The 26,529-nt window shown below is 42.7% G+C and overlaps 1 protein-coding gene across 3 annotated transcripts in view; it reads left to right on the top strand.

Annotated features, from left to right (window-relative positions):
- The window catches only part of ADAMTSL4 (ADAMTS like 4), a 242,828-nt gene that overhangs the window by 69,281 nt on the left and 147,018 nt on the right, over window positions 1-26,529 (top strand). For 2 of the 3 annotated variants that reach the window (XM_075192168.1, XM_075192171.1), the window contains exon 1: window positions 14,986-15,443. The exons of the other annotated variant lie outside the window; for it this stretch is intronic. The gene's annotated coding sequence lies outside the window, so the exon portion shown is untranslated. Of the gene's footprint in view, window positions 1-14,985; window positions 15,444-26,529 lie in introns of those variants that run through there. 3 annotated transcript variants of the gene reach the window in all.

Below are 26,529 nucleotides of genomic sequence, written 5' to 3'. Positions count from 1 at the left end.
CTACTATACTTTCAGCTATGTGTACCTGCTATATCATAGGATTAGATGACAGTGAGCACTGCCCTCTGTTACCACCTCACTCAGGGACAAATGCAGGATTTGCAGAGGCGGTTTCCACACCACACAGCCAGTGGGCCTGACAAGCATGTATGGGGGCGTGGCTATAATTGTAGACAGTGCTTGGCTGCTCTCCAACTCTTCCTATCCCCATAATATACATGGGCAATGCTGTGTGCCCTACTACTAAGTGCACGCAGCTCTCCCTTTTCAAGCAGAACTGTGTGAAGCGAGGGCAGGGTTCAGTCACCTCAATTATACAATGCCCAGGCTTTGAGGGGGGTTTCCAGGCACTAGGAAACCCCCCCTCGGTTTGCCTATGTCACTACTTCTTGCATTCTACTGGGTGCAATTCTCCATGAGCAGACGGCAGGTTTCTCAAAGCACCTCATGAAATAAGGAGACTGACGGGGTGTGAGGCTATTCGCACCCTAGTGCCCTATGCCGCGACATTAATGGTGTCCGCAGACTGCTCTATGTAAAAGAGTGGCTTCAGAACAAATATTAAAGTCTCCTGTGGTCTTCAACAAATCTGGAAACAGAAAAAAACCGACATTCCTATGAGCAAATCTGAAAAAAAAGAGAGCACATAAATAAAATTGTGGAGCTGTTTTTCAGCATAACTCTAGTAATCTGTCAGCCACACAAAGCAGGGATATTGCCTAGAAATACAATAATACCGTGCTTGGCATAGAGAACAAATACTTTGAATAGTTTCACATGTCACACTGGAAAACAGAGGCCAACCTGAAAATAGCCACATGCTTTCTCAGGTGACCGTGGTTAAAGTGGCCCTATCTCCTGTACAGAGTTGCGGTGGCCATTTTGAGTGTTGGACCAAAGTTCACGTGAAGGCAGCCTATCAATTCATTAGTAATTAGAACGGGGCTTTCATCATTTTAAAATAATAAACAGGTAACTCATGTGATCTGAAGTTTGCTTATGCCATAAAATAAACCACATACTTCTTTTTTGGTTGTCAAATAAAATAAACGGACGCACCGGCGGGGTGAATGATGGATAAATAAGCATTGCGATTTAAAGACCGCTAATGGGGGGAAAAATAGAACTTTTGTGGCACAAGGAAGAATGGGAGTCTTAAGCTAGCCCTAAACGAGAAACATGAGGTACGAAATAGGGATCCAAAACCAAAACCAAATCACGCGAGGGCGGTTTTGCAAAAAACCAAACCAAAACACGAAGCTAATCCAGATCCAAAACCAAAACACAGGGGTCAGTGCACATCTCTACTTCATATGTCCTATAGATCGTCTAGCACCAGCTGGCTAATTTGGGGAAGACAGTCCCACTAGACCAAGTCTGGCCAGCCTGTAGCTCTCCAGGAGTTTGTGAAACTACAAGTCCCAACATGCCCTGCCAGCTGACAGCTGGCTATATACAGGCAAAGCATGCTGGAGCTTGTAGTTTCACAACACCTGGAGAGCTATAGGTTGGCCAAGCCTGGTCTAGTAGGACGGTCTGGTCCCTTCTATCTTCTCTTCCTTATTTTTGTTTCTGGTGTATTTAGGTGCAACTCTCTCTAGGGTCCACTTTTGGCAACCAAAGGTCACAGAGCAAACAATCCTGTTGACTTTTGTCATATTTATGATGCGCTGGGGGAGGAGAGATTTCCGCAGGGATCAGTGATCCCTTTCACAGCAGCATGTTCAATCTGGAATTCATTAGGTTTGTCTACAGCGAACAGTCGTACGCAATCCTTTGCTTCACCTCCCGTCTGCTCCTACAGTATGCTGTCATTCAATAAGGCAATGGAAAGAACATGTCTGTTTAATCCTTTGAAGTACATGATACCGTTGGTGAAGGTTATAACTGAAATACGTTTGTTCTAGCAGACAAAGGCTGTCCCCCGAGGGTGTGATTTGCAATTAGCCTTGCTTAGACATTTAGCCTTTATTGTCATTTTGTCAGCCCAAATAAAACAGGAGTCAAAACGGGGGCTCGAAATACCAGTACAACCACGTGTGTAATCCCCCAGATCACATTTTACATCCATTGTTTGGGAGGGTGAGTGACATAAAAATTGTGTTATGAAAAAGGAATCTCGGAGTCTAGAAGACGTGACGGATTATTCCGCTCTACTCCCAGCTGCTGCTGAGTGGTATAACCAGATGTGTTTAGGTTGTTGGGAAATTATAATACAAACGCTGATTGCTTTTATATGAGTCTCAGAATAGTTGCTGAAAAACATATGTAAGTGTAAATATGTCGTTGCTAATGACTGAGTATGTAGCCAAGAAAATGCTTATTACATTTTTATACTCACAGCCACAACAAATTATCGTATAAACACTCCTATAAACACCAATTGTATAAGTCATTGATATGTTGCCCCACGAAAGTAGCTGCCCTAGTCATATGCCTAGTTTGCCTTATTGGTAAGTCCTGCTCACTGTAAATGTGCTTGTTTAGACAGACAGGGCACTAGGGAATAAAAACTTAGGGCCCTCTTTCTGGTAGAGATGGGTGTTTCCGCCAACAAATGGCTTTTCGACAATGGTTTTCGCCAGCAGAGTGGCTTTTTTCACCTTGCTGTGTATATATAGGGGTTACTGCTGACAATAACTTGCCTGAGTTAAATGGAAAAAAATAGAGCAGAACAGGGCTCTCCAGAGAGATAAGTGACTCTTATAGCTTCACCTGTTTAAAACTATGAGCGCAAGCAGCTGTAAATAAGGACAATGACAAGTCCGATGGACGAAGAGGCTGCCGTTTGCGTCAAACAGCGCAGGGGAGAGGAGCAACGCTGGTGGAGAGGGTTCCAAAGATCCCTCTCCTGCGAGGCTCTGCTCATAGCATTGAATGGCTAACGCTATCTTCAGATGGCGTTTGTGTTAATATGGAGCGCTACGCTCCATCTCCCATCTTGGTAGTGGTGTCCACCGTGATCTAGTGAAGGCAGGAAGTGGGGCAGCCTCCAGCCGTCCGCATCGCTCTACTGAGCATGCCCAGGCAGGAAGTTCGGCTCTCAGCAGGTTCTTCCAGTGACAGTTGAACTGTAAAGACGTATATAACTTGAGCTGCATGTATATATGTATATATCAACTGTTACAACAGGTTCTGAAATAAAACCAACAAATTGGTTAAGTCTAAAAGTTTCTTGTGGTTTAACATCTACCCCCAATGCCGCTGACACCTATTACATATAACAGCATAAGTGCCCTGATAATAGGTTTTTGCCAATAGTTTGCCATCGTGTCAAGCTCGGAAAAGCCATGCTTCTAGGGGCTTTATAAAACTGCCCACACCGCAGTCCCCATAGGGTATTATGGGGACTGCAGTCCTGTAGATATCTCCTGCGTTAGGCTTTTCTTAAATTGACTCTTTACTTAAAAATCCCTAAACCACGTGGAAAAAGTCGTTTCCGCGTGGTTTTCGGGCTTCATCAATTGTCCCCATGATCGCTAAAAACTGAGAACCGCACTCAATGTGAAACAAGCTCATGGGAGCCAAGTCATTTGATAGTTTGTTTGTCCAGGAGTATTAATAATAATAAGAATAACCGTCAACGTGCAAGTCATTTCAGTTACGCGGTGCTCCGTCAATTAGTAATCCTTAGTAAACGCAGCCATTGCTAAGGATTACTGAGTGACTGAGCAAAGCTGTGTTTGGGGCAGTGATTTTGTTTCCATTAAAAGAAAACAGTTGGTAGCACATTGCCTTATTAGCGCCAACTGGAATAAGCGTCATCTCCGACCATCCTGAATTTACGCATGAGAATTTCTGGCGTAAAGACACACACGGAACAAATATCAATTATTCAACTTTGTAAAGTATAAGGGAGGTATTCCTGTGATCTTATACTGTTATTTCATTGTTCTTTTCTCTTTCTGTTTTTATGATCACTAGGTACACCATATTGCTCATACATTGATGCAAGAGGAGGCAGTAGGTGACCTGGTCATTCTCGATCACCCCGTGTCTCCTCCTGCATTTAGTGTTAGAACTTATTTCAGGCCTAGTTGCTCGGGTGCGACACAACTACAATAAACACTTTTTTTTTTTAGAAATATATATATATATATATATATATATATATATATATATATATATATATATAGTTAACCCGTGCATGATACTCATGCATTCTAGACAAATCAAGCTACTTAAGGTGTTAAAAAGGTTCTTGTCATGCATTTGGGCCATAGCCCAGGCCTCAACCACCAACCACTGCCCACCGTCACCCCCGGCAACCACCAACCACTGCCCACCGTCACCCCCGGCAACCACCAACCACTCCCCACTGTCACCCCCGGCAACCACCAACCACTCCCAACTGTCACTTCTCCTTCAAGAAATATATATATATATTTTTTAAATCTTTATAAACACTTTTAACAATTAACAAATTAAATTAACAAATTAAAAACATCTTACTATACCAAATTTCAGCCCTTTCTGAATTTTTTTTTCCACACACACTAAGAATGTAGTAGGTCAGTGTATCACTCCGCCCAGCAGGTGGCGCTGCAGCTTGGTTTTATTTTTTCCACACACAGACAGACAGACAGACAGACAGACAGACAGACAGACTAACACACGCCACTAGACATTTATATTATAGATAATAGCTCCAGTGTTGGATGTGACAGCGGGGAGCAATGCTAAATCATCATCGTCGTTTATTTATATAACGTCACAGATTCCGTAGCGCCAGGCATGGTTATGCAGCTGTGACATACGTGGACACACTAACGGGTGGGTGGATGCCATTAACAAGACAAATTGCATGGCACACAGCAAAAAGAAATAAGCCTAGGAGATGACCGGGACAAACAGAAGGACAGAATGGACATATATAGGGTGGAGGACCATGAGAGCTTACAATCTAGAGGGAGAGGTAATGAGAGACAGAAGGAGAGAATGGGACAGTAGGCTTAGCGGTCCCTGAGAATGACAGAAGAGGGGGAGGCGACGGTCCAGGAGAGCTGCCATCCCATTTGCAACATGAGAGGCAGGTTAGATCGCGGACGGCTGTCCGAAAGTGCATTTCTTCTTTACGCGTTACTTGTTGACTATATCGCAGGGATAAGATAAAAGAAGTAACAAGGCATTTTACCTTCTTGACTAAAGAGAGATGAATCTGCCACATTCAGAACACAGATGCTAATTCTGAATTTCTTGTATGAATATCATGCAATCAGGCCGCCACGGTGAAAGACCGCCAGACCTGTAGATCACTGATTTTCTCTACTGCCATCACCTGCGCCCTGGTATCTATATAGTGATTTACAGGTCTTGGTGGTAACATCTCCTGAGTATACAAGAGCATTCTGCCAGTTATAGAGAATGTCTGGCCTCGTTGGTCAAATTCCATTAAACCGCTGCGTTGATTGGAAAAATATGTTTATTTGATGGATGGTACATGTCGAAGGATTTATGAACAAAATGCACCTGTCTTTAACACACCAACCAATATTCACGACCTTGTAGCTACGTGTCAATTGGCTAGCACCTGCTCCAGTTCTGCAAGTGAGCACAACTGCACAGTACTACTTCTTCTGCTTGCTGCAATCCTCAGTATCTCTTCTTATTTTGTATGTCTAGACAGCTACACAATGCCTTTCTCTTTCCTATATAAAATGTAACTAGAACTTACAAAAAAAACCAGAATAATAAATAAAACTGATTTCCAGTGTAATCAAAACTTTGCTTTTTATAATAACTACAGATGTACACTGACCCCACGTTCTGCATCTGGATTAACTTCGTGTTTTGGTTTTGGCAAAATCGTCCTTGCGTGTTTTGGCTTTGGATCCCAATTTTTTTTTTCTAAAATCCCGATTTATTTATTATTTTGATTTTTTTTACATTTTTTTTTTTGCTAAAATCATATATCTTTGCTTTTTCCCCCCCCCTACATTATTATTTACCTCAATAACACTAATTTCAAGTAGTTTACAGTCAATTTTGACCACCTCACAGGTCACAATATTATTTTCATACACTTTCAAACAAAGACTGCAGATTTAGAAGACCAAGCCTGCCAGACCTATTATTTGTATTTCAGCAATGACAATTAGCAATGGAGCTCTCCTCTTTGTGTGTTACCTATATAACACAGTACAATGTGACTGCAGATTTAGAAGACCAAGCCTGCCAGACTTATTATTTGTATTTCAGCAATGACAATTATCAATGGAGCAATGGAGCTCTCCTGAATGTCACTGTAGACTTTGAAGAACACTGCTACCCCTCCTCTTTCTATTCTCCCTATGACGCTGCCCAACTGCACTAGAGACTGCCAAGAACTGTGCTACCCCTTCTGTGTCCCTCTCTGAAATGGCGCTGGATTGCCGTGGAGGGCGGTACTTATAGAATCCAAAGCTCGCGAGATCCGACGACGTAACGATCACGTTTTGCCTCATTTTCAATTCTGAGGGTGCACGAAAGTACCGATCCGGCTCAGCTCGGTACTCGGATCTGCTAAGTTCCAGTGTGTTTGGTTCTCAGGGAACCGAACTTGAGCATCTCTAATAATAACACCCTTCTCAAATTGGGATTAGATAGCTCTTTGTTGAAAAGGGACTTTACCAGCTATTTTATGCCTGTGCACGGCATAGCTTTAAAAGGGTGTTATCATCAACATCTAATCAACATCTGATTTTGAAACATGTTGTGTAAAACCAAATCTGCTTATTCTTATCATAAATTGGCAGGAGCGCATTTTACGCTATAGATGTCACTGTTGCTGTTACTGTCTATAGGAGACATTTGGTCAATGACTAGATATTAGCATATACATCATCAGTAACTGTGCCACCTGTAGACTATAATAGAAAAACAGTTTTAAAGATGCACTGATAAGATCATCATCATCATCATTTATTTATATAGCGCCACTAATTCCGCAGCGCTGTACAGAGAACTCATTCACATCAGTACCTGCCCCATTGGAGCTTACAGTCTGAATTCCCTACTATAGACACACACTCACAGAGTAGGATCAATTTTGATAGCAGCCAATTAACCTACTAGTATGTTTTTGGAGTGTGGGAGGAAACCGGAGCACCCGGACGAAACCCACGCAAACTCCACACAGATAAGGCCATGGTTGGTAATTGAACTTATGACCCCAGTGCTGTGAGGCAGAAGTGCTAACCACTGAGCCACCGTGCTGCCCAAGGATGGGAAAGACACACCACCGATTAATGGTAGAACCCGTTTTACTCAATGGTAATAGATCTACAACTTAGTGGATGAACCGCCCCCGCCCCCTGCAAATTTAGCTATGTGGCCCATTGATGGTGCAATCAATAATATTACTACTAGTAATAACACTGGTCAATAATATATTCAAAGAAATATCTTGCGTCTAGGAGCAAACATATTTTATCCAAATAAATATCTACAAAATTATATATATATATATATATATATTTGCATAATGTTCCTTTACTAACGTTTTCCGTGCTTGGCGCCAGAAGGCATGATTCCGATGCTGCGTTTTATAACAAATAGTGTTATCATGATGTGTATGATTGTTTTTTAGAAACCAAAACAAGTCACTTATATAGTCATTTTGAGGCTAAAAAGTCAATTATAATTTCAGTTCAGTTCTGTTTTGGAGCAGCCTCTGGGTCTTGTTGAACAACGTAGTGAAATGTTCACAAATTTAATGGAAAACATAACAAACAATGACATTCGGCCTCTTAATGTTAGCCTGATAATTGGATGTAGGTTGCAGCCCATTTGGGCACGTGACAACATTTTGATGGCACAGTAGTTAGCACTGCTGCCTCACCGCTGAGACCAGGGCACCGTCTGTGTGGAGTTTGCACGTTCTTCCCACGGTTGTGTGGGTTTCCTCTGTGTGCTTTGGTTTCCAGCCACAGTCAAGAAACACGGCGGTAGTCATATTTCCGGCAGTGAATATGCCGACACTTATCCTGTTGACGTTTTGGTGTGGTACAAACACCAGTGTGCCCAAACTGTTAATGGCACCCTGGGCTTGCTGGGACCTATAGTTCACCAACACAAAATGGTGTCTTTATTAATAAAATCACTTTTATTCATACTTGCCAACCTCAAGAACTGTCGTCCTGGAGCTGCCTGGGGGAGGTGGGCGTGCGAGGGGCGGGGCACGCATCTTTTTGGCTCTAATTTCCCCCACTTCACTAGGAAGTGGGCAGATGCGAGAGACTGCCCTACTCTCCCGGGAGACCTACCCGGAATTCGGCCGTCGTATGCTTTTATTACCCCACCCCCACTGCCTGGGGCTATGGGAAGAGCCCTAGTGCTTTCAGCACGGGCCTGGTGGTTTTTGTTTAACCCTTTGTGTGCCGAAGGCTTGCAGGTCCTGGGGCTGTATTGCCGCTGGGTCCGTCGGCTGCCAGCACAAGTTTTTGGTGTGTTGGGAGGGAGGGCGGTAGTTTTATTAGTGTTTTGGGCAGGGCGGGTTATAACTATTTTGTGCCGGCGGTATTGGCTGCTGAATAGCTGTCGGACCTGCTGGCCTTGCTTGTTTAATGCAGACATTGTGACTGTCAATATTATTAGTGTGGGCAATCGCAATGTCTACATTTTAACCATGTAGACAGCATGGATGTGTCGACACTTACCCTGTCGACATTTTGGCGTCGACATTATCATTATAAGTGCCGCCACATACATTTGTACTCAACGACAAACACATACTGGTAGATTAATTGGCTTATAACATAATTAACCCTAGTGTGCGCTCGTGCGATAGAGAACTAAACTGATCTAAGGGCTCTTTACCGTACATGCCATGTAGGAATCCTATTTAATAAACTTTGAACTGCTGTAATTCTTGTTCTGTTTTAGCCCCGTCAGATTGCATAGATAGCAGCATTTTTAGCGCTACAGTAAGCAGTGATAAAATTAAAATAAAAATCAGTTATCTCCGCTTGTTAATAAATAGTTCCATTAGACTGTAAGCTCCTATGGTGCAGGAACGGATGCGGATGATTAAATATACTCTGTAAAGTGCTGCGTAATATGTAAGCGCTATGTAATAATTAAATAACCCCCACTGGGTCCCATTTCATAGTATGTCGGAGTAAGACGTTGTATAGTTCTTTTGGAGTCATGTAAAACATTCGCCGTTTATCGCTTGCACGTGATTTGGCGTTTGTGGTGCAGAAATGGAGATAGAAATGGTGCTTTTTATAAGAATATTATGTGCGTGCAACACCTTTTTAAGGCCAATTTAACTTTAACGTTCTACGGTCTCCAACTTCCTGACATATCCCCCATCCAGTGTAGGTATGATTAATGCTGTGTTGGGAATGAATGGTCTGACACTAGCCTTACAGAAATAAAACCAGCTTGGGGTGTGTTTTTACTAACGTGCAGCCCCCAAACCACTGCTTCCTAGTTTCCTCTCTGATGATACAAACCTTACCCACAGTAGCTTCATTCACAAGTGTGCGGAGAAGGGGGGCTGGAGGGACAAGGGGAGGGGGCGCGGAGGGTGAATTCCACAGAGCCCCTCATGAAAGCCAAGAGTTCTCCAGAAGGGACTTGCTTGAAAGTATTCTCCTTTTTCTGTGTTGTATTCTCTATTTCTTCCCAAATGGGAAGAGATGTCTACCTCAATCCTGTACCTCATCAACATATCTTGACCCAGTCCAAGAACTTCAGCTTGTTGTAGCGGCAGAATGAGTCGATCTCACCCCTCCATTTCTTGCTCCCAATTAATAATTCTGTCCCGTTTGTGGATGTGGAAAATAGTTTTTAAAGCTCTTTAGCGCAAATGTCGTTGTGTTGCACTAAACGGGTTGTACCGTACAATGGCAACATTGAGATTCACGTGACGAATAGCCGATAAGTAGTGTATCTAACACACACTAAAAGGGGTATTTTATTGTACAGTTGGACAGCACTGGAAAAAGGGACATTTCCACGGATCACTCTGGAACTAGATGGCGTCCAATGTATGGAGCCGTATAAAATTGCTCTGATAGTATAAGACACCTTGTAATTGCAATTCACTCTGCTTTTGGTGTAACACTGGTGCTAGTGAGGTCACTATCTATTTTTGCAGAATTAGAGAGTCCTCCCGGATTCGATTTGCTGTAGCCCCCCGGCTGTGCGAAGCCGCAATTCACGAACGCGGTGATGCGATTGTGTCACCACGTTCCCTCCCTATTTGTCATCTGACCTCTCCTCTGGCATCCCCCGGAGGATGGGGGGGAGAAGCAAAACGTCGGCGTGCACGATGAACCTCGCATCACACTAACATGTCAACATTAGGGACCTGATTCATTAAGGATCTTAACTTGAGAAACTTCTTATTTCAGTCTCCTGGACAAAACCATGTTACAATGCAAGGGGTGCAAACTAGATTTCTGTTTTGCACATAAGTTAAATACTGACTGTTTTTACATGTAGCAGACAAATATCAACTTTAAATTTCAGTGTACAAATAAGCTATCAAGTATTTGTGTGCTACATGAAAAAACTGTCAGTATTTAACTTATGTGCAAAACAGAAATCTAGTTTGCACCCCTTGCATTGTAACATGGTTTTGTCCAGGAGACTGAAATAAGAAGTTTCTCAAGTTAAGATCCTTAATGAATCAGCCCCTAGATTTTGTTTTGCTGAACAAGATATTTAATTTATATTGAAGGGGTGGAGAGGGAACTTTATCTGCTTTAAAGGGTAAAGCTGGGTACACACTACAGAAATTGCGACCAACTTTTTATGCCGAGCGATTTTACATGGGATCGATGTTCCGATCGCTCGGTCCATGGACTGCATACACACTAGCCTTGTTTAGGACGATAAACAAAAATGGGGAACTCCTCCTTTAAGACCCATTATACATTTATATTTTTACTGGGTAGAATGATATATTCAAATTAAACAGCTATAACTCTAAAACAGAGTCCGATCTAACATTCCATCTTGTAACATTCCAGAATATACATTCATATGATTCCACAGTGCAGCCTTACTAGCGAACTGTATTCTGCTATATTTAAAATTTTTTATATGGGTCCTTGTAACATATTTCATAGCAGTCTACAAATGGCTGCCTTCTTACAATAATATTATTTTTCTGCTATGTCTGGTATACATAGAAAACATGACCCTATACACAAAGGAATAGCAAATGTCTTACTTTCTAAAAAATGTTGACGTTCCACTGCAGCACTGTTAAAAAGTAAAGTCTCACCTCCAACACCATTACCATACCTCCCAACTATCTCGATTTACAATCCCCCGCCATCCTGATTGGGGCAGCTTTGTCCCGCGGGTGGGAAAGTTGTGAGGTATTCAGGTGCTCACAGCAATGAAGGTGTTTGGAGGAGAGGACGGGGCAGCCCAGTGTTTCAAAAGCGCTAGGCGGCCCCGGGGGCTGTGACCACTCCCCCATCGCGGTGTGGCCACGCCCCCTACCCTGATGCTGCCCATCCCAAATGTTGGGAGGTATGTATTACAGACAGCTGAAGCTCCTCCCACCTCTTTAGATGAATGTATTGATGGGATGTGATACAGGTCAAATAGCTGAGACTAAGGGGTATATTTACTAAACTGCGGGCTTGGAAAAGTGGAGATGTTGCCTATAGCAACCAATCACATTCTATAATTTATATAGTACAGTCTACTAAATGATAACTAGAATCTGATTGGTTGCTATAGGCAACATCTCCACTTTTTGAAACCCGCAGTTTAGTAAATATACCCCTAAATTGTTGTGACATCATGGGATCATGATATAAATTGAATGTAAATGACTAACAAATGCAATAAAAAAAAACTATTTGTAACAGAATGAACTTAGATAGGACAAGGGGTTTAGACAACTTGAATTTATTTAGTCTGTACATGTCTTCCTGGAAGTTGTACTATGCTAGGAACACCTTCAAGTCCACCCCTCCACCTGTGCAAACTTCTTCTCCTCTTTAAATACTGCCATCTTGCTTCTTTGAGTCCACAGAGCAGATATAGGTTGTGTCCAAGGGCAGCGAAAATTCACAAATCTGCCTAATCTGCATAATAAAGCAAGGGATTTAAAGGAAAAAGGTGCATCAGGGTATGCCCAAACCAATAAATTAAAGTTGTCAGGTTAAAAGCCCCATTTAAGTGCCTAGGAAAATCATACAGTACAGTCAGGGCTAACCCAGGAGGACAGGGGGGCTAAGCCTTAGGGGAGCAAAGTGCTTATAGCGGGGTTGGAGAAGTACTTAGTGGTCACAGTGCAACAATCTACAGTCATCAAACTGGAAAAACTGAAACACAAGTCATTTTACATGTATTCCTGTTAGTAGAAGGCAGCTTGGTATTTGTAACTTTTGTAAAAAAAAAACAACCCAAACAATTTGTATAATTCTGTGCACAGGGCCTTAATAATAACATATGCTTATAATATCTTATTGCCACTCAGTGTTCAATGTGCTGGGGGTGCTTGATGATGTGATTGGTGCCATCATGGCTTGTTCCTGCCTACCTGGCAGGCAGGTAGGTGCCACTGCGGATAAAAACCGCTTGCTCTTGCGCCAGTCCAGGGGCGGATCTAGATATATTTTTAGGGGGGGGGGGGCACTGTCACTGTGATTGGTGGGCTTTGACCCCTCCTCCACTCCTAGCATGAGCTAGGCTGTCTGAGGCCGCACGCTATGTATGTGGCCAAGAGATAGAGGATGCTGCCTGGCCGCTCCAAATGCGTTTAAACCACTATTGGGTAGGAGTCTCTTCCTGCCTATCGGCCGCCAGGTATATGTACATAGCGCACTTAGGGGGGAATTCAATTGGTCGCGTTACTGTAAAAAGTAACGCGCCCTGCGCACTATTACCGATATTACGGTAATGGTGCACATAATTGCCGTTAATGCTGTAATTTCAACGCTGGCTTTTTGCTCGCTGCTCCCTAAGCCGCGAGCAGAAATCTGTGTTAAAATTACCGTATTAACGGTAATAGGATTGCCGAGGTGGTATTCTGGGGGGGGGGAGGGGGGGAATTGAATTCCCCCCCATAGTGTTCGACAGCAGGCAGCCAGTCCCTGCTAAGGAGGGGGCGATCGAAACCCCCTGGATCCGCCTCTGGTGGAGTCTGGGAGGTCTACTCCCACTCAATGCTGACCAAGAGAACTTTCCCTGCACTGATGAGTCCAAAAAAGGCCGAAACAGATCTGTCTGCATGTGAATATTCTCTATCAGCACTAACGTATGTCACGTTTCTACAAACCCAACGGGTTGGGCACTGACTCACAGGGCTCCCATGTAAATTGCATTTTCCAAAAGTCCCCTTTGCTTTTGGAGACTCTTAGGGGGGTATTCAATTGACCGCAAGTTTTGTTTTTTTTTGTCCCCGCAGCTTTTATACAAAAAAATCCCACGCGGGTTTTTAACTGTTATGGCGACCGGTTTTAGTTAGTGCAGCGTTAAAACTCGTGCAATTCAATTGAAAAAGAGGTAACGCTGCCCCGGAGCGTTAATCATTGGTGTTTGCGAGTTTTTAGGGGAGTGAAGCGGAGTTTTAATGCGGTCATGTATAACTTAAAAAAATTGGCATACATTTTCATATATTAGATTGCATTACACAACCTATTTATTTGATAATATCTACATTACAGTACTTTCTGTAGCATATTTTTTTATTTCATTATTTTTTACTATAGAATCATATATACATGTCAAAACACATTAGGGCATACATATTTGTACCAAAAACATATACAAATATATTTGATTAGTGTTTTTTTTATTTATTTATTTATTTATTTATTTTATTGTTTTATTATTTTTTCACAAGAAAACCAACTTTTTCATGTTAGGCATTACTGATTAACATAGTTTATCTTTTTTTTTTCCTTATTACATGATTTCAAATAGTGTTCATAGATTTTTTTATTTTTAGCACACCCCAATGAGGCGCGATATAAAACAGCATATTGGCCTGTTTAACGCGCCGCGTTAAAAAACAATTGAATAGCTTATAACGCGGCTGCCTCTCGCACACCCTATACTTCAATAGACCTCCTACTGGAGGGCGATAGGACCGTTTCAAACTGAGCGTTAAAAATGGAATTAAATCGCGGGTAAAGTTAACCCGCTCAAAAATGATAAAAAAAACAGCGTTAAAAATGACTATTAAAAAATATCTCGCGGTCAATTGAATTCCCCTCTTATATAGTTATGTATTTATTCTCAGGGAGCGCGGCCTGAAAGCCTCCCAGTTGTTACTCATTGTTCTAGTGAGAATAAATATAACATAGTCTTATATGCAGTCATGACACTTAGGGCTAGATTTACTGCGGGTTTGAAGAAGTGGAGATGTTGCCTATAGCAACCAATCAGATTCTAGCTGTCATTTTGTAGAACTAAATTAATGACAGCTAGAATCTGATTGGTTGCTATAGGCAACATCTCCACTTCATCATCATCATTTATTTATATAGCGCCACTAATTCCGCAGTGCTGTACAGAGAACTCACTCACATCAGTTCCTGCCCCATTGGGGCTTACAGTCTAAATTCCCTAACATACACACACACACACACACACACACACACACACACAAACAGGGAGAGCTAGGGTCAACTTTGATAGCAGCCAATTAACCTACTAGTATATATTTGGAGTGTGGGAGGAAACTGGAGCACCCAGAGGAAACCCACGCAAACTCCACACAGATAAGGCCATGGACGGGAATTGAACTCATGACCCCAGTGCTGTGAGGGAGAAGTGCTAACCACTTGGCCACTGTGGCCAATAAATATATCCCTTAGTAGCAAGCCTGCGTCCTATACAATACTGATCAATACTTGCTGACATGCACAGAGTGATTGTTACAATGGACACAGCTGTCCTGGAACAGGGGGGTGTGTGAGGGGTGGAGGCTGACACACATCAAGGTCTAGGTTCTGTGCTGGAGCTGTCACAGGGAGGAGGGGAGCAGCCCATCCTGTGGTTTAGTATAAGCACAGAAGCCCACCAGGCACAGAGGGCAGGGGATGGGGGGGAGAAGAATGGATGCGGCCAGCAAGCTGCAGAATTAAGGATTGCATTCCAGAGGGGAGTGAAATTGATCAGTTTCAGGGAGACAGGAGAGGGAAAGGGAGGTGCCTGTGCATTGGGACTGACTCACAGTAAACTTCAGCTGGCTTATGCTGTGTGTGTAAAGGGACTTTCTCCAAGCTGGAGGTGAGAGGAGTTCTAGGAACGCAGCACAGCGTGGATCTAGGATCTGCCACTTCCCAGGCAGTATTAGGACTTCAGAGTGGAGATGTATTGTAACCTCATGACAGCAAGATCTTCACCCTTCAGATCAGGACAATCACTTGGATTCTAAAAGTTTTTGCTATTTTTTTATTTTTTTTTACCAACCAGGAATTAATCCATCTCCCTTGGGATTCTGCCCCCCTCCGTCTGCGTTTTGCTGGTTCTTCTAACTGAAGGTAAGTCACTGTTTTGTGTGTGTACTAAGGGTAATTAATCTGTTCTGTGGTTATATGGTTTATATAGACTGGTGACAGCTTCCTTTGTACTGGTTTGGAAATCCCAGTGCTGACTGGGGGTTTGGGTTATTGGAAAAGCTCTGCGGGAGTTGGGTTACCACCTTTTGAATAGCGCTGTCGTAGACAATGCAGGGAATTATGCTGGTCTCTTTTGTGACACTAAGACTGTCCCACACAGGTTAAAAGCTTAGAAATCTGCCTTAAAGTGGAGCCTTTTTAGTGAACCAAAACGCATGTGGTCAGAGCCGTAACTTTAAATTTTAGCGCCCGGGGTGAGAAGGAAAACCGCTGCCCTCCTAGCCTTCAATTTTGAACCAAATTAACTGAAAATATTCATAAACTGGACCTTCAGAATTGTCCCTGGGCGGTCACCCCCTCTTGCACAGCATCTGATTACCTGATAATATGTGATATTGTCATTTGCACATGTTCAGTCAATCTGTTTTATAAAGAGACTTCTGTGGTTTCCCCGTCAGATTTACTATAGCAGCCAAAAGATATTGGTTTTTGAGAAATAAGATATCTTGAAAGTTCCGAAATGTTAAGTCATTGTCAGTGTCATAGACTACCCTGACAATTAAGGGGTTAACGCGTTGCATGCTCCACTCAGTACTTCATTTTGTCTTGTTGACTTAGTCTGACTTTTGTGAATGAATGATGTCTGCCTGTGACAACTACACCACTAGGCACTGACAGTTTAAATTAGCCGGACTTGGCGCCCTTCGGTGAAAGCATTAATGCTTTGCCATGTGTTCCCTTACCTGACATATCATGCCCTGCCTAATCTGAATATGTTACATACCGGAGTGATATTCATACATTGCGCTATGCAGTTGTGAACTGGGAAATTCTGGATCCAGAGTGCCGGGATACTGATGTGCGGATGAGTTCATTAAAGTTGTGTGACTGGGGTCTTATTTTAAATACCCAGTATTGCTGACCTAAGGATTGAGGGAGAGTGAAGTACCTATCGCCAAATACTACAGAACTCCACCTGTCTTAATGAAGTGATGAGGCTGCTTTTATCGTAAGGTTTAACAATAATCTGGTTGTAATGTGGTGTCCGAATGGCTATTACTGGCGAAACGTCCCATACATTCACTGGCATGCTCAATGATTTGCATCCGCACTCATTGTCAGCAGCCTGATCAGTGAGTGAGAGTGGCTGGTAGAATGAGTAAGGCCTGATACAACACAGCCTCACTTTCAACCTTGGCCACTCACTTACCGGCCGCCTCGTCCACTAGCTTGGGTCACTTACAGTCTAATTTATAACCCTGGCGACTCACGTTGGGTAGATAAAATAAATACTTTGGTGATAAACAGTCGGTCACACTCTTTCACTGGCAGCCTGAGTCACTTCCTAACAGCTTCACTCACAGGTACACCTGTGTACATACTACAAACACCTCACTCACTGACTGACAGCCTGATTCTCTTCCTAACAGCTTCACTCACAGGTACACCTGGGTACATATAGCAAACGCCTCACTCACTCACTGGCACCCTGATTCTCTTCCTAACAGCTTTACTCACAGGTACACCTGGGTACATATAGCAAACACCTCACTCACTCACTGGCACCCTGATTCTCTTCCTAACAGCTTTACTCACAGGTACACCTGTGTACATACTACAAACACCTCACTCACTGACTGACAGCCTGATTCCTTTGCCCCCTAAGAGTACACACTCGCAAACGGTTACAGAGCCACCCATGGCACATTGCCTTGCACTGGCGGTGAGTGAAGCGTTAGTGGACCACAGGATAAGGATCTATTGATCACTGTAAGGAACGCATTGTGCTATCCGTGGACACAGCTTGCTGCATTGTTGGTATATGTCAGTGTTTGAAGTCTGTACCGTGATTACTGACAGGCTAGCCTTCATAGTGATCCATAGAGCTACTATTACCTCCTGGTGACTGCTAAGCAATGATTTTCTTGTGCTGCTATAGACAGACGATAGGAAATCTTCAATATCACAAAGCCTTGATAAATAGACCCCTGTATGTGAACCTGTCTACATAGAGCATAATGACATTATGAGACGGGCTGTTTTCCTCACTTGAGGTCATTTAAGTGGATACTGTGTAATTACATAGGGTGTGCTTGATGCATTATCTGATAAGAAGCCAATCCTATAATTACATATACACATGTATCTTCCACTGTTATCACATGAATATCCTGCAGTGTGTATGTACTCAGGACCGGCAGTGTGTATGTACTCAGGACCGGCAGTGTCCATAGATCTCTATGCAGTGTGCAGAGTCACCATCTTTTCAGCTGATGGTTATGACTGATGAAGAGCACAGATCTGACGGTAAATCTTGCATAGTGTGTACACATGAATCAGCTGCTGATCGGGACTTTCAGTCGTTGGTAAAATCGTTAACGATATCGCATCGGGAGAAATTTTCTGTAGTGTGTACCCAGCTTTATAAATTTGTGTAAACAGCCATTTAACCTGCGTATATATAGCTGAAACACATTCCAGAGGCAGTTTTAGTTTTTAAAAGTTTGCTTCCAGGCAAGTTTAGTCTCTGGCATTTTCTGTTTACTGAATGCAATGCTCACTCTTGTACGAACGCTGTATGCTTTTGTGTTATGTCGGGGGCTGTAAGTGTCCTATCTCGACTCACTTTATTACGTGACGCGCTGTGATTCATCAGCCAAGAGTCTATGACAATGTTTTTTAAATGCTGGTTTGTAGAGACATACCCTCACATCAGCAGACTTTCAGATACAGTTTCACATAAACTAAGGCTTACTGTACACAGCTGGAGCTGGTTCAAAGCCGTTATAGTCATTTACAAGATAAAGGCTTCAGGTGCTATTGGATTGGGTTCAGGAGACAGATGGAGAGTTAAGAGAGAGTGCGACTATTTGAAAGCAGGGTTGGATGCAAGAGTTGGACATTGGCAGCTATTCACAAGTGCGTCTCATCCAGATCCTCATAATTCTCCTTCTACACTCTACACTTTTAATGTACTGTATGAATAATTTGCAGAGGACTAGTCCGCTGACCGCTCTCAGATGTACCCGGTTCAAATAATTTCTTGACAGCTACATAAAGGTGTTTAACACTTGGCCTGTCCCCGACTGCAGCTCAGACATCACTATCTCTATACTATGTCATCATCATCATCATCATTTATTTACATAGCGCCACTAATTCCGCAGCGTTGTACAGAGAACTCACTCGCATCAGTCCCTGCCCCATTGGAGCTTACAGTCTAAATTCCCTAACACACAAATTAGGGTTATTTTTTTATAACAGCCAATTAACCTACTAGTATGTTTTTTTGGAGTGTGGGAGGAAACCGGAGCACCTGGAGGAAACCCACGCAAACACGGGGAGAACATACAAACTCAGCGCACAGTTAAGGCCATGATCGGGAATCGAACTCATGACCCCAGTGCTGTGAGGCAGAAGTGATAACCACTGAGCCACCGTGCTTCCCGTATCTATGGCCCCCTTTCATTTTCTCATTTTCCGTCCTGTTGGGGATACTCATCTGCATGCGTCTGTAGAAACCCGAATTAGCCAGATCCAGAGGTGGATCCGTTTTTCGCAGGTGACTTTGTAGCGTTAAACGGTCATGTTTTGTATACAAGGAAAAGATTGCGAGATTGCAAAGAGACAAAAGTTTTTCTAGATATGATCGTCGCCTGTCTCCGTCCGTAGCTCACGTTAGTGAGATAAAATGAGGTTTTCAGACTTTGATTGCTTTTAAGACTTGTAGCTAAATTTATGCTGACGGACGTCCCGTCCTGGGGGAAGGGGGGGAACTGGCATGTCTGCTATTTATTTGTGAGTTATTTATTTCCGTGTGCCTCAGGTAGCAAAAGTGTAAAAACTTACAGATCCTCTGATGTCTGCTGTACAGTCTTAACATTCCTCTGCAGCAACAAGGCCAAAACCCTTCTCATATATATGTATGTGTGTGTAGCGTTTACGGCGGGTTTGAAAAGTGGAGATGTTGCCTATAACAACCAATCAGATTCTAGTCATCACTTTGTAGAATGTACTGAATAAATGATAACTAGAATCTGATTGGTTGCTATAGGCAACATCTCCACTTTTCAAACCCAACGGAAACTCGCAGCTGGATACATTTACCCCTTGGTGTTTTTGACATAAGAGGGAACGGAATTGCTTGGACTCTGGAAATTAAAGTCTCCATCAAGTTTCACTGAGCCATATTTTATTTACAATTCTAGAGCTCTATTTACTATTTTACAGCGATAACTAAGATTTTCAATCATTTAGCGCCACTACCCTTGTTTAAATAGGCACCATGGGGAAGCTTTCGCCGACAGAAAATGTTTAAAGTCCGTCTATCACTTGGTATCACTTAGCATCATGCTCTGGTGATATTTTAATGGTAAATTGCGGTGATAATAGATTTTTCTCTTGCTGCCCTAAGCAGTGATAAAACATCTATCTGATCGTTGCACCTTAATAGATATACCCCTAAGGATTACACCATAGGATTACCACACATAAGCTCATCCGTTCTTCTAACCATTTTGCCGATTGACTGTTTCTACAATCAGTTTGGAAAGTAAGGCAAAAAAATAAATAAGTTCCTGGACAAACCATGTTACAATGCAAGGGGTGCAAATTAGTTTATTATTTTGCACATAAGATAAATACTGGCTGCTTTTTCACATAGCACACAAATACTTGATAGCTTTATTTTTACACTGACATTTAAAGTTGATCTAGGACATGTCCTACCCCAACTATAAATCTGTCCTCACCTTTTAATTTTACCTCCCCCTCCAATGCAACATGGTTTTGCCCAGGTGCAAAGTTACTCCTTTTTTATGCTTTACTTAATGCCTCAGGCCCATAGACATTGCTACCAGTAAAGAAACCTACTGGGAAAATATTCCAAAGCTGGCACATTTCATTTTATCTAATGGGTTTACTGCAGCGACGGGCAACCTGATACGCTTCAAACATGGCATGTATGCCCTCTACCTTGTACATGTTAACAGCTATTTCTAAATTAAAATAATTAGCCATGATACCCGAAGCGGACTGTACGATGCCATCCTACTCTGGGTATGACTAGTGGTGCTTCCCAGCAATCTCTGGCAGATGACAGCGAGGGGGATGTGTTGTTTTCACACCACGCGGGACGGGGTTGGTGAGAGGATGATGTTGACTTGCCAAATACCAGAGGAGATGACTCCCAGGGTCTGTCACAAAGGCAAATATAGGCTGGGCAGCAGCTCTTCTTAAACATAACTCTTCCTGTAAGAACCTGTGCCCAAATACCTAAACTGGATTGATGGGATGTCCGTTCATGCTTTGATGGTTGGTGGAAAAAGATCTTTCTATATATGTCCTGGCTTCCTGGCCAAAGTAATGCCAAGGAAATACTATTATTTTTGGTACACTTTTTAGCCCTGTAAACATGAGTTATTTATTATAAGGAGAGGACAGGTTGCAATATTTAGCACAGGAACGGGATATATTTATCCACAACATTTTGAAACCAGAAACGCAATTCAGCATAGCAACCAATCAGATTCTAGCTGTCATGTTCTAGAATGTACTATATAAATGATAGCTGGAATCTGATTGGTTGCTAGGGTTAACACCTCCACTTTCCTTTTTAGGAGGCTGGATAAACCTACCCCCTAGTCACAAACATTCTTTATAGTAGATCACACACTAGTATGTCTTCCCACCTTCCATTATCGATAGAACCGTTTCTATAACACGGTCATACAGTAAGGATGTGCTCTTCATAGTGTACATGCCGCTGACCTTTGACCTGAACAGAAAGCTCCCCTTACAGTACTTCTCAGGCAGCCTTTAGCTGTTTTTAAACTGCTGGTATTCCCTCTCTGGGCAGAGGCTGGGACTTGCTGAGAGTTGTAGTTCAAACACAGCCATGCTGGCTACCCCAGCTTCAAATGATTGGATCGGTGACAAATGATTCATGCAAAAACAGCTTCTTTCAATCGTTGTTCTAAACTGAGGCGTCTTCATGTTAACCAGACAGTGCAAGGTTTCTATATCTCAAAGAACTGTTGTTATTACTCTGTCCAACTATTGTTCTGGCATACCGGCGGCCATTTGAAATAAAATTATCTTGTGGTTTATCTAAATACATTTTAGTTCTTACTTAAAGCTTATTGTATTAGGCTGGGTACACACTACAGTGTTGTCAGCCGAGTATTGGGTCAGTGAAACGATAAACGACCGTTCATCCTGATTTTGCATCAGTGTGTATGCTCCAGCGATGAACGATAGTCGTTCCCAAGCACCGATCATTGTTTGATTTGATTGGTCAATGGAACTATAAATCTCGTTCAGCTATGGAACGATGTCCTTACAATCCTACAGTGTGTACACACTCACAATCAGCTTCTCCATAGAGTATACAGAGTCACTATCTATTCAGCTGATGGTTATGATGGATGACGAGCACAGATCTGAAGATAAAACATGTATAGTGTATAGCATGAATCGGCTGCTGATCAGGACTTTTTTTTTTAAATCCGTTCACACATTTTAAATTTGGCTCCTCCCCCTGAAGTGTAGCATGTGTTGTCGAGATGCGAAATGGCATTTTCTAGCTGGATAAACTCTTAACACTTAGGGGTAGATTTACTAAACTGCGGGTTTGAAAAAGTGGAGATGTTGCCTATAGCAACCAATCAGATTCTAGCTATCTTTTATTTAGTACATTCTACAAAATAACAGCTAGAATCTGATTGGTTGCTATAGGCAACATCACCACTTTTACAAGCCCGCAGTTTAGTAAATATATCCCTAAATGTGGCACTATACTGTCAATTGTCCAGTAACAAACAAACATATTTTTGACAAACTAATATCAGTTTATGTAAAATAATAATTGGACCTTTTCTGCCAAGTGCCTCAGGGAGCAGACACGAATGAGTGAGCTGAGCCATTAGTCGGCCATTTTGTTGGTACAGATCTATCTAGGTTTCCATATACATAAAATCTGCACGGCAGATTGGCTTCTATAAAGGTATTGATCACTTGTATGCTGAGAATAGCCAATAAAGTGGTTATAATGGAACTTCCAATGACCTTTTTTCTTAAGGCAGCATTTTAATGACACCTCGTCTTTTCCTTCCATGTCTGATGCACATAGACAGACCTGCCTCTGTTTACTAACAAAATGGTCTGGTGTAAACACACTGAGTTATGAACTTGGAAGCGGTCCATGGCGAAATTGATGCCAGAAACTCCTGGAATAGCTGGGAAGGTCAGGGGAAATCCCAGTACAATATTAGCAGGGAGTCAGCTATGCGGATTTCATGGGCTGGGAAATAGTCATTGCACCGAGAAGAGGGAGCTGGAGGGGACTGGGTACAATTATACTAGCGGGACATTTCTGTGTAGAGTTATTGAACCTGGTATAGATTACAATGCTTTGCTTAACTGCCACCAACAAACATTAGCCAGAGTGTCTTATGACTCACAAATAGGAAACATTGAAATGTAGCTCTTCTTTCAACAACGAACAACAATCTGATTGTTTTGGTCCATAGGGAATAGGCAGATATCGGAATGTATTGTATTAAACCATTATTCACAACATTTAAAATCCCATCCGGGAGCTGCGTGGGGGAGTTGGGCGTTTCGGAGACGGGGCTATGCAGCCCACGCCATTTTGGTCTCGCCCCCGTGACGTAATGACTCAACTGCGTCATTTTACAGCGGGGGCGCGGCCACTGCCGGGATACCATGAGTAGTAAGTGGGCAGATGCGGGAGGCTGCCATACTCTCCAAGAAGTCCGGGAGACCTACCCGGACTCCGGGAGTCTCCCGGACATTCTGGGAGAGTTGGCAAGTATGCTGGAACTCACGGCAGGTGTAGTGGTAGTAAAAGCTGTATTGGCTCTCATGGTAAACATGGCACAATGCATCCCATTTACCATTCAAATCATTACTATTTACAAAATAAGTAATGGTGCCCCCACATAATAATCTTGGCAGTGTCCTCCCATATTAAACCAGAAGTAACTCCCATTTGTTGTTCCAGAGCAATGACCCCACACAGTATACAAGGATAGTGACCCGTCCCATACAATTCATTGCTGTGATCCTATAAGGCAGTGTTGGCTAACCTGTGACACTCCAGGTGTTGTGAAACTACAAGTCCCAGCATGCTTTGCCAATATAAAGCAGCTTATTGCTGGTAGGGTATACTGGGACTTGTAGTTTCACAACACCTGGAGTGTCACAGTTCAGCCAACACTGCTATAAGGAGTCCATGCAGGTAATTGGCATACAACACACAACTGTGGAGGTCATGTGTAAAGCAAAGATCCTCTGCTAGGCCGTGTAACATCAGAATTGGCCCCCGCTGTGTGCCTCGATTTGCAAGACTGTGTTTGCGTGAGGAGTGGGGCGGAAAAAAACAAAATGTCTGTAGTAAATTATGGAGTTGGCACAACTATGCCCCTCATTTTGGCGAGCAGTGAAATGAAAGGATGGAGGGGGCACCGTTTTAGGGCCATCATTACTGGGGTAGAAGAGCGCACAGCCATTTCAAGTCCGAAACAGGACTTGTGGTGTTCAGGTCTTGTCTCGTACATACTTATACATTCTCAGGTCAAGGCTGTTACTGACCTACGTGTCCAGGTACCGCTCTCCCTCCGCCAATGTTTCTTCTGCTTGCGTCGGCTCTGCCCCGGGTGAGCGTCTTCCGGACCTGATACTACTGTTATGTGACTGCTAGATGGGGAATTCAAACCTGCTTTAGTTATTAAACTGGCTTTGAACACTGGTTTGGTATCAGAGCAACAGGTAATTCACCATAGTGTCTAGCTCCTTTTGGATTGCACACTTCTGCTTGCATTATTCCTTGTCTCCCTGTGTTTGATCTCGACTGGTTACTCTACTGCCCTCTCGTGTTACTGACCTCGGATTGTTGACCGTGCTTACCGGACCTACTTCTGCACCTCATTTCCTGCTCGTTTACCAGACCTCGAATCGCTGACTTTGCTATCTATGCCTCCGCTTTAGTGACCATCTCTGCCATCACGCTAGACACCAGTTCTGGGGGCCGCAACCTGCGAGTTCTTGGCAGCAAAGTCCACACCACCTTGCCGCGGTTCTTGGTGAAGACTGGGGAGCTGGCTGATGGCAGATCTACGATACATCTATATTGGCGTGACAAGAGCCCATTCTCTTGTGGCCATTGTACAATACAAAGGTCATTCCCTGGTGGTCAGGGTAATATAATATACAGGGCCAATTCCATAGTGGCAAATATACAATACATGACCTGTTCCTTGCTGGTCAGAGTCCTATACAGGGTCAATTGCCTGTTGTATGATACAGAGCTCAATGCCTAATGGTCAGTGGGTACTTGGCTATTGGCTGCTTGCAGATCTGTTTTTTTTCTCCTCTACAGAACTCTGGCAGCCAATCTGGAAATTGATTAGCTGATAGTGTTGGTGTGATTAGTCATACCCAAATGTTGACCTTTTCAGAATAATAATAATTTAAATATATCGCGTTTTTGACTCAGGATCTGTAGTGTGAATCCTGAGGTTCCACTGAATGAATTAATTATGTTGAATAAATTACCCCTTAATATCTAGAATGGCTGACAGCATCATCATCAGCCATTTATATAGCGCTACTAATTCCGCAGCACTGTACAGAGAACTCCCTCACATCAGCCCCTGCCCCATAGGAGCTTACAATCTAAATTCCCCTAACACACACACAGACAGACAGAGAGAGACTATGGTCAATTTGATAGCAGCCAATTAAGCAACGTTCTAGTAGTGTACTCTTTAGATATAGTTTGCTCTAGGTTGGGCAAAGTTGTTACAGCCAAAACATAAAATGTCATATCCTTCGTATCCTTGGGCACCGAGCCGAGGACCATTTTATTGACACCCAGGCTGTAAGGCCATTAAATCTGTTACATCCTGAATGGAAATCTCTTTTCCTCGATTGACTTCATAGACATAATCTCGTGACCTTACCTGCACCCTGACAGCTAGGCACAGAAACAGATGCACAGGTTGTGTTTTCTTTATAGTAACGTGAATGAATCACACTGTTGGAACTGTCCAAATATTGGATCGGGTCCCTGAAACTCAAGGAAACTGATTTGCCTGGAGAGTATACTACTGTTTACTGTGCAAAGTGCCAGGTATGTGTTTATTACATCCTATACAGAAGAGGTTGGTGGCCTCCTGACCAGCCTTCGCTGTTAGGAAATTATTTGTGTGTCCGCTTTCCCTTTAATTTAACCCTTTACAGCTATATTGTTGTTGCTTTTTATGGTGTGAGAATGTTATACAGTATACTTTATACTATAGGGACGTACTGATCTGCCTTCATCGTCCGTGTACATGAATGCATTCCATGTGTCTGACATTCTCTGAGTTGCGTCAGTGGGGATTGGACGGTCTATCCATTCAGTACATGTGGAATGCATTACATTGTGATTCTGGGGCTATTATTTCTATCATTCTAAGTAAAATCGTTGTCCTGAGATTGGTTAACCCTATACGGTAAACCCCCGTCCAGCTTTTGTGGAAGTGTAATGCTATCACGTACGATCTGTAACCTGCCAGAGAAGACTATCTTCAGCATTGCACGCTAATCATCTTTACGAATAATATAGTTCAGTATAATAAAATAAATACATATTTTATTCCTGACGTAGGTTTGTGGCCTTGAAAGGGATCTTCAGTTTTTTCCAAACCCTTCTTACTTGTCAACTAGTGTTGCAAGAAATTGCTTTTGTATTATTTATTGTCCGGAGGCATTAAAAGAACATGAAACTGTAAAATTAGAAAGCAATTTCTGTTTGGTTTCTATTCTTACCAATCAATAATAAGTATTCCCACATGTGAGTAATGTGTTGTTCGTTATGCAGCCAAACTTTTTACTATATTCATCATAATTTGACCACTAGATGTGTGTTTCCATTAGTGCCTATGGAGGATGCAGGAAAAAATGTGTACACACTCCCTTAAATAAAGTTGTTTGATTTATTGTA

This window comes from Mixophyes fleayi, chromosome 12, assembly GCF_038048845.1.
Source record: "Mixophyes fleayi isolate aMixFle1 chromosome 12, aMixFle1.hap1, whole genome shotgun sequence".
Classification (NCBI taxonomy): domain Eukaryota; kingdom Metazoa; phylum Chordata; class Amphibia; order Anura; family Limnodynastidae; genus Mixophyes; species Mixophyes fleayi.
This window is presented reverse-complemented; position numbering and strand designations above follow the sequence as displayed.